The sequence below is a fragment of the Triticum urartu genome, chromosome 4A (assembly GCF_056163025.1).
Source record: "Triticum urartu cultivar PI428250 chromosome 4A, HENAU_Tu73, whole genome shotgun sequence".
In the NCBI taxonomy this organism is placed as follows: Eukaryota; Viridiplantae; Streptophyta; class Magnoliopsida; order Poales; family Poaceae; genus Triticum; species Triticum urartu.
In genome coordinates, this window is record NC_141876.1 from 8870225 (window position 1) to 8879472 (window position 9248).

Genomic DNA, 9248 nt, shown 5'->3' on the forward strand with positions numbered 1-9248 from the left:
GCAGAGTATAAGAAAAAAATCAGAAAAGGGGAGATACAGATTCTAGATCATCTATTTTTTGAGCAACCTAGAGTAGGATCATCAAAGACAGTGGAAGATGACAATTCAGAGAAAGATGACAATGACACTGACTATGATGACTCTTCTCAGTTTGATGATTCTGATGATGAAGAAGGTGAAACCAGGGAAGACAGACGCTTCAAAAGATTCAGGGAAAGTGAAGAAACCCCACAATTTGTTTTAGGGATGAAGTTTGGTTCAAGGGAAGAGTTTAGGCGTGCAGTTATAAGTTATGGCATTAAGCAGGAAAAACTAATAAGATTTAGGAAGAATGATAATAATAGGTGTAGGGCCACTTGTGATTGGCAAACATGCAAATGGTATTGCCTTGCTAGTCTGACAAGTAAGTCAAATAGCTGGCAGATAACAAGTTTCAACGATGCACACTGCTGTCCACCTAGGAAAGACAACAAGTTGGTAACTTCAACAAGGATTGCAGCCAAATATGAGAAGGTCATGAGTTCTAACCCAATGTGGCAGATTGCACATCTGAGAAAACACATCCAGGAAGATATGTGTGTGAATGTCAGTACATCCCAGGTTAAGAGAGCAAAGAGAATGGCTATCAAGAAAATATATGATGCCATTAAAGAGCAATATACCAGGATTTTTGACTACCAGCTGGAGTTACTAAGGAGCAATCCTGGAAGTACTGTAGTGGTCAAGTTAGATCCAAAAAGTAGCATTCCAACCTTTCAAAGGATTTACATCTGTTTGTCTGCTCTGAAGGAGGGTTTCAAGGCTGGATGCAGAAAAGTAATTGGACTAGGTGGGTGTTTCTTCAAAGGTGCAACTAATGGAGAGCTATTATGTGCATTGGGAAGAGATGCCAATAGCCAGATGTACCCCATCGCCTGGGCGGTGGTTGAGAAAGAGACCAATGAGTCTTGGGATTGGTTTTGCTCTTTGCTTTTCAAAGATGTTGATGTGTATGATGGTAATGGTTGGGTCATTATATCAGACCAACAAAAGGGCATCATCAACGCTGTCCAGAATTGGGCTCCCCTTGCTGAACATAGGAATTGTGCAAGACATGTTTATGCTAACTGGAGGAAAGAGTATAGAATTAAAGATTGGCAGAAACTATTCTGGAATTGTGCAAAGGCTCCATGTGTGAGTTTGTTCAACTATGCAAGGGCAAAGCTTGCAAGAGAAACTGTTGAAGGTGCAACGGCAATAACAAGGCTAGATCCCAAGCATTGGTCTAGAGCATGGTTCAGGTTAGGATCTAATTAACTGTGACTCTGTCGACAATAACATCTGTGAAAGTTTCAACAAATGGATAATAGATGCTAGATTCTTGCCGATCATCTCAATGCTAGAGGCTACCAGACAAAAGGTGATGGTTAGAATCCAGGAAATGATTACAAAATGCCTTAAATGGACAGGAGATATAGTTTGCCCTACAATCAACAAAAAACTGAACAAATAGATTGAATATTCTGCCCAATGTGAACCTGTATGCAATGGTCAAGATATATTTGAAGTTACACCGAACAAAAATCACAGGTTTACTGTGGATTTGAATAGACTGAATTGCACATGTAGGTACTGGCAGCTTGCTGGGTTACCTTGTGTACATGCCATTTCAGCAATCCACACAAAAACAAGTGATTTGTCTCCTTACATAGCTAGTTGCTTCTATGTGGCTGCATTCAAGAGAACATATGCCTACTGCCTGCAACCTGTCGATGGAATGGCTAGCTGGCCCATATCTCCAAGGCCAAGACCTGTAGCTCCAGGATATGTGAAAATGCCTGGTAGGCCTAAGACTCAGAGGAACAAAGAGAAGGGTGAGAAGAAAGTTTCCAAAACAAAGTTACCAAAGATAGGCACGGTGATCAGATGTTCGAAGTGCAAAGGGACGGGGCACAATAAAACAACTTGTCATATAAAAGAAAGCAGCCAACCAGCTCAAACTATGAGGCAGGTTAGTAAAAAATCTCTTCACTTTATATGTATGTACTTATTTTTCTTCAGTTTCTATCTGTACATATTTTTAACTTGTGATCTCTTCTAGTTTCTGTACATATTTTATTTCAGCCCATGGCTTCACAACAAAGCAGCAGTGCACCCAAGACTTCAAAAGGGACAAAGAGGTCTGCTTCTAACATGTTGGCGTCTACTGTAGACAAGGGAAAAGGAGTGCAGAAACAGAAAGGGCCATCTAAAGCTTCTGTCAAAGGGGTGCATGTTAATGTCAGTTCAAGCTCAGCTGTGACAGTGAATGTGAGCTCTGGTGCTGCTAATTCTCAGTGCAATTCAAAAAGGCCAAAAAAACTACCAAAGAAGCTACTTGATTAGTTCCAGAATGTGTTTGCTAGCATTGCAAACCGTTTGATTGTCTTATTATCTAGACTATGTGTTTGTTTCTATTTCTAGAACGTGTTTGTTTGAATTTCCAGTATGTATGAATCATAATGTCATTTGTGGAACATAATGCCCAGTATGTATGGATCTTAATGTCATTTCCAGTGTGCATGGATCAGAATGTGTTTTTCAATTTCCAGTGTGTATGTATCATTAAATCTCCAGTTTGTTTGTTCATGTCTGTGCAACAGAAACAGTGATCATACATGAATGTTTGTGCAACAAAAACTGTGATCATATATGTTCAAAATTCAGACAAAAATACTGCTGAAATTCAGACAAAATACTGCTGAAATCCATAGCATACAGTGATACAAATTCAACACATAATTACGGTTACATTACAAACTGCAAACTACTTTAAGATAGCAGCTTCATTGCAAACAGACAAATTACTACAGCCACAACAGTTACATTGCAGCTAACTGACATCAGTAGCCACTTCTCCTTGCACTGAAGCTCTCTTTTCATTCTTTTCATCTTCCTCTGGTACTTCTCCTTCATATCAGCCACATCTAATTCTAGTTGCATCTTCTTCTGTACAACCTCATTCTTCTCCTGAGTGACAGAAGCATTTGCAGCTGCAAATGTCATTTTCTCCAACATCATCTGGTTGACAAGGGCCTCGGACTCCTCCTTTTTCTTCTGGTTTGTCTGAACCATGCCCCACAACTGTTGTAGAGCTCGTTGCAAAGTTGCAGGCCACTCTGGCTCATACCAAATTCAAAATTTACAAGGTTTTGCATTCTTACAAGCGATGAATCTTCTTCCTGTGTCCACACCCTCAAATGCAACCTTTTTAATTGGATCATCCCCATGGAAATATTTTATCTTGCTATCGACCTCAATTCCACAATGCTCAATGTCTTGAATCTCCATTGGAACATCCCCAGACACAAGATCTAGGTACTCAGCATCCTGCAAATTACAGAAAATTCTCAATATTCATCTATCATCCTCAAACCCTTGTTCCTAAATCAGGCATGCTAAAAATCAAGATGCACATGGACAAGCTTACCATGTATGCATCTGCATGGCCGTCCTCGGTCGGGGGGCCCCAAAACATGCTGGCCTCATCACCGGAAGCCATAGGTTGCGTGTGCATCGCCGCCGCCGCCGACGGCGCGCCGCCGCGTTGGATGGCTGCAGGACCGAGAGAAAATGAGGGGGATTTGAGAGAGGACCGCAGTACGTGCGCCGCCGCGTCGGATCCCTAACCTCAGCCACCGCCGGCGAGCCTCCGGTGCGTCCGCCGCCTGCTGTCTTTGCCTGTCGTCGCCGCTTCAGAGAGGGAGGGTGGGGAGAACGCGAGAGAGATGCAGAGTGAGGGAGCAGGCCATCTGTTTTGTGGGGACGTCTTGCCACGTTGGCGTGGACTGGTCAACCGCACCTAATCAGCACCCAAACCGGGTCCGCCAAGAGAAGGGACGAATTTTGTCCGGTTTCGTAAGTTAAGGATGCAATCTGTCCGGTTTTAGAGTTGAGGGACGAAAACTAAACTCAGCGAAGAGTTGAGGGACGAAAAGTATACTTTTCTCTAAAAAAAATCAAAATGTTCTCCACATCAAGGTTCCAGAAGTACTCATTCAAAATTAAGGATGTCACATGCCCCCTGGACATGTAAGAAAGTCAAGACTCGGTTCAGCTGGTCCCCCCCCCCCCCCCCCCGGCCGCCCTTTAGTGTCATAGGTCGAAAAGAGGGTCCATTTGTGATCTATGGATTGAGCTAAGTCCTTATGGATGCGTCACAAGTTCTACTACACGCCACACTACGGATGCATTGCCAAAAAATGGTAACAGCACATTGCCATTAGGATAATAGTTCTATCTAAGAATCCTTGCACACATGCTTCTGGAAGAGTCCAAAGTCAACCAAGCTTGCTTACTAATAGGGCTTGATTAAATGCTCGAATCCTATATACCTAAGAGATTAATCTCCACTAACCTATTTATCTTAACATGCAAGCATGCCACATCATCATACAATTATGGATGGGATAAGACCCACATTAACATGCAACCATGCATCATAAAGACCCACCACCACATGCAACCATTCATGGGAAAATAATTATCATTCTATTGTTCAGCTTATATTCAATAAATATTTTATCAAATATAATAAGTCATATTATTTTTTATTTTGTTCATGTGTTCTTAATCTAAAAATTTATATTCCACACAATCAAATCTCATTGAAATATATTGCAACCAATTCCCGCAGCAACGCGCGGGGCATCATCTAGTTTCTCTAAAGCCTATGCCAACTTTTGCATTCGAAAGAATTGATTTGTGCCATGATAACAATGCCATTTTCCTTCTACCATTATCTACCTCCCGCCAACCACCAACAAATATTGTATCATCATAGAAGTCAAATCATCACAGATTGATGTCGTCAATTTATAAATAATCATCACATAGGTACAGAGAGTTTGTGCCACTCAACATATTCTTACTTATTAGGTTTCAAAGTTAGACAATAACGGGTGCATATTAAATATGTTGTGGTCATTTTTAATATAGTAATATTAGCGAATTTCACCAGCCGCAGCAAAAGAGAAATGCCTTACATTGACATAAGATCATGTGAATACAGGAATACAAAGGTGTACACGGTTCCAGACGCGCCCACATGAATTGTAAAATTTGGAAATACCGAAGATATTAAAAAAAACTGGAATTCTGGGTATTGAACGTGGTCGACCATTCTACTCTCATATGAAGTTGCGTGGAGGAATGACAAACCTTGGTATTCTTAGTGAAGAGAATACAATCGGACGTAAGCTGCTTCATTCAAAAAGTGTGTTTTTACATGAAAATCCTTTACATGAACCGACCGATCGCATCACGGATGTAAGTCGCCTCCCACACACCGCAGTGCCCTCCCCTTCCTTATCCCAACCGACGAAGTGTTCACCACTCATTTTCGTCTCCTACCCCTGACACGTACACCAGAGCTCCCCTGTACCATTTTCTGGATCCTGCCCAAGGTGCGCTGCTCGCAGCAGCATTCGCCTGTGCTAGAACCTTAGAACCTCGACAGGGTGCTGCAATCGGTGTATGCTGTTGTAGCCAGTGGTCCATTCACCATTGTTGGTTCAATCGAGCATTGCTAGAGGCCAATATTAAAAGGGCGAGCTCGCACGCCGATGTGATACCTGCAGAGCCTCACCGACGTTGCAACCACGGAGTTCGTCGGCTTCGTAGCCGGGGCCGATTTTGCAACCAGGGAGCTCGCCGATGATGTAACAATGATCGTTGCTTCAACGGGTGGTCACAACATCTGTTGTGCTCATGCTTCGAGGCCGGTCGGTGGCGTATCATAATCTGGGATGGCTGTTCGTTGAGAACGCTGGGTGCTTCAGGGTTGTAAAGGAGCTGGATCAGGGTGCTGCAAGCCAAAGATGCAGCATCGCGTGCGGCCACCGTCATGCTTGCAAGCTAGCCTGGCGTGGCTATTAGCCGAAGTCACATGGGTGTTGCGTTGCAACCTGCTCGGGTGTGGCGATCTCACCGGTGTTTTGCTACAAGCTCGCCAGGCACAACTGCTCGCCAAAGTCATCTGGAATGCTGCATTTCATCATGCTCTGTTGCAAGTGGGGTGCTATGGGCCAGCGAGCTAATGCCCTGCGGGAGGTCCGGAGCTACACAAGAGCACTGGAAACCGGGATGCTACTTTGCAACGTATGCAATCAGAATCTGGCGGCGTCCTTAGATGGCGGCGGTGAATGGGAGGGGAAGGAGAGAGGGGGCTCAGGCGGTATGGTTTGGTCGCCCCAGAGTCGCCCCAGAGCCGGGGGGTGTATTTGTGTTTTTATGTAAAAGGTATCTGATAGCCAAATAAGCCGCCGCTATGGCTAGGGCGCATCGGGCGAGCGTGCGTGCGTGCGCCAGACGTGTCAGCCGTGGTTCGGTTCGCATCGAGTCTATAGCCACATGTGTGTGTGTGTGTGTGCACGCGCAAGTGTGGGTTAGTTGGCGAGATCTATGGGTGTGTGATCGTGCTGGGTGTTGGGCCCGATCGTGCCCGTGTGTGTATGGGAGAGTGGGGTGGCGTCTGGTGCGCGTCGTGGAGCATTGGTGCGCACACGTATAAACCCTCACCCCTCCTGTGTGTTATAGGTGTGGCTCAAGTTTGTTGCTTGAGGAGAAAATCCGTTCGGGCGGCGGGCGTTCGTGCGCCGGAAAGAAGTCCACTGTGTGCCCTCCATCTTCCTTTCTTCTTATTTGGTATGAGACAGGAGAGAGTCAGGTGACCAGAGGGGGCTGCGATGAGCTAGGGCAAGAGTTTCTGCTCCAACTTTTGGCTTCAGAGCCACGTAAGCTGGGTGATCGCCGGCGATGTCACTTGTGTCGTACGCCGGCGGATCGGGGAGCTCGCTGTTGATGTCGGTCCGTGTGCTCAATGGTGAGTGTTGGTGTCTAGCCCCAGCTCTCCTCCTCACCTTCAGCTCTCTCTCTCTCTCTCTCTCTCTCTCTCTCTCACAGAAGTAGAAGAAAGAAGCAAGAAGAACGAGAAAAACACAGCAAGAGTTTGCCCCGGCGCACGTACGCCGCCGGCCGCATGAACGGCCGTTTATATTTTCCTCGAGCAACAAACTCCAGATCCATCTGTTACAATGTTGGGGTATTTATACCCTGGGACTCGCCGGGCACGTACCCACGTCCCAGATCACGCTGAGCACCCGATCCAGCCCGCGCCATCCACGCCCCTTGGCGACATGCACGTACATGCCCAGGTCATGCGCGCCCGCCAGGACCGACTCCAACGCTCCCCCGATTCCCGTCAACAGAACAACACACACTACACGCAGCTAATACATGCATGCATCTCACGTCTACCTAGCTCACGTATGCATGTACGGCTTATTTGTCTAACATTCACCCCTTAAGCCGTGGCCTAGAGAAGTCCGCCATCCTCGACGCCGACGTCCGCCAACATTGCCTGCTCGGCCGCCGGCGCCCTCCGCAGCTTAGGGCATTCCCGCTTGAAGTGGCCCCGCTCACCGCACTTGTAGCAGCACCCGCGCCGGTTCCCGCTGCTGCTCGACGCCACGCTCTTGTCGTCGTCGTCGTCCCGAGCACCGCCGTGTCGACGCTCCCGCGCTGCCCACTGCGCCGCTGTCATGAGGAGCTGCTCACCCCCGCGCTCGCCGCCGTCATGTCCACGGCGCCGAACCTGCTCATCGAACACGTGCAGCCGCCCGAGTGCCTCGTCGAACGCCATCGTCGTCACGTCGTGGGACTGCTCGATGCCTGAAGAGACGCTCCGGCACCGTATCCAGCAACTTCTTGACGAGCGCCGCGTCGCCCAGCGTCTCCCCGAGGTTGGCGTACCTCGCCGCCATCGCCGCGAGCCTCCCGCCGTACACGTCGAGCTCCTCGCCTTCCGCCATCTTCATCCGGTCAAATTCGCCGCGCAGCGTCCCCAGCCTCGCCGCGCGGACCCGATCGGCGCCGACGAACCTCACCTTCAAGGAGTCCCATACCTCCCCGGCGGTGAGCTTCGTCGCCACCTGGGCAATCAAGGTGGAGGCCAACCTGGATGCGGCCGGGCTCTGGGAGGCGGTGGTTTCAGCGGAGGAAGAGGTGGCGGCGGTCGTCGCAAATAAGGACAAGACGGCGCGAGCTTACCTGCTCGGGGCGCTCTCCGAAGACCTGCTGATGCAGGTGTCGATGAAGAAGACGGCGGTGGAGGTCTGGGCCATTTTGAAGACCCGTTTTGCTGGAGTTGATCGGGTCCGGGCGGTGCGGCTAGCCACCCTCCACGGTGAGTTCGAGCGTCTGCGTATGGCGGACGGTGAGTCGCTGGACGCATTCGCCGGCAAGATTGGTGGCATGGCGGCATAATTGGGACGATGCTGGAGGATGCCGAGATGGTGAATAAGCTGTTGGACTCGGTGCCCGACCGGCTGTACGTGGCAGTCGCCGACAATGAGCAATTCTGCAACGTCAAGACCATGCCGTTCGAGGGGGCGCTCGGCCGGCTGAAGACGTTCGACAAGAGGTCGCGGCGGCGTGCGCAGGCTGACGGAAAACGAGCAGACAAGTAGCTGATGATGACGGCGGCACAGACGGCGGGGCGGAGGCTGACTCGACCTTGACGATGACGGCACAGGCGCTGCTACAGTTGTGGCTAGCGAGGAAACTTCCGGCATGAGTGCACGAGGCTTCGGAAGCTGGCGGCGGCGTAGCAAGCCCTCATCGCGGAGGCCGGCGACAAGCTCGAGCCGGCACTGCTCCAGGCCGTGGCTTAGGGGTTGAATGATAGCCAAATAAGCCGCGTCTATGGCCAGGGCGCGTCGGGTGCGCATGCGTGCGTGCGCCAGACGTGTCGGGCGTGGTCCAGGCCGCATCGGGTCCGTAGCCACGCGTGTGTGTGTGTGTGTGGGGGGGGGGGGTGTTAGTTGGCGAGATATGTAGGTGTGTGATCGCGCTGGGCGCTGGACCCGGTCGCATCCGTGTGCGTGTGTGCACAGCGGGCGCGTGAACCGCGGAGCACGGGGCGTGGCGAGAGGGTGAGTGGGGTGGTGTCTGGTGCGTGTCATGGAGCGTTGGTGCGCGCACGTATAAACCCTCACCCCTCACGTGTGTTATAGGTGTGGCTCAAATTTGTTGCTTGAGGAGAAAAGCCGTTCGGGCGGCGGGCGTTCAGGCCGGAAAAAATTCCACCGTGTGCCCTCCTTCTTCCTTTGTTCTTCTTCGGTACGAGCCAGGAGAGAGTCAGGTGACCAGAGAGGGAGGTGCGGTGAGCTAGGGCAAGAGTTTCTGCTCCAACAATATAATATGCCAAAAATATTCATTAGCAATAAACA

The 9248-nt window shown here is 49.3% G+C and overlaps 1 long non-coding RNA gene and 1 pseudogene across 1 annotated transcript; one reads left to right on the top strand and one right to left on the bottom strand.

Moving 5' to 3' along the window:
* The first annotated feature begins 531 nt into the window (after positions 1–531).
* LOC147974353 (uncharacterized) lies at positions 532–2364 on the top strand (annotated as a pseudogene).
* An 890-nt stretch (positions 2365–3254) lies between these two features.
* On the bottom strand, positions 3255–3779 carry LOC147974354 (uncharacterized). Its single transcript, XR_015601943.1, has 3 exons — positions 3649–3779; positions 3449–3573; positions 3255–3348 (listed from the first exon to the last, which is right to left on the bottom strand). It is a non-coding gene; the product is annotated as an uncharacterized LOC147974354 (long non-coding RNA).
* Between the last annotated feature and the right edge of the window lie 5469 nt (positions 3780–9248).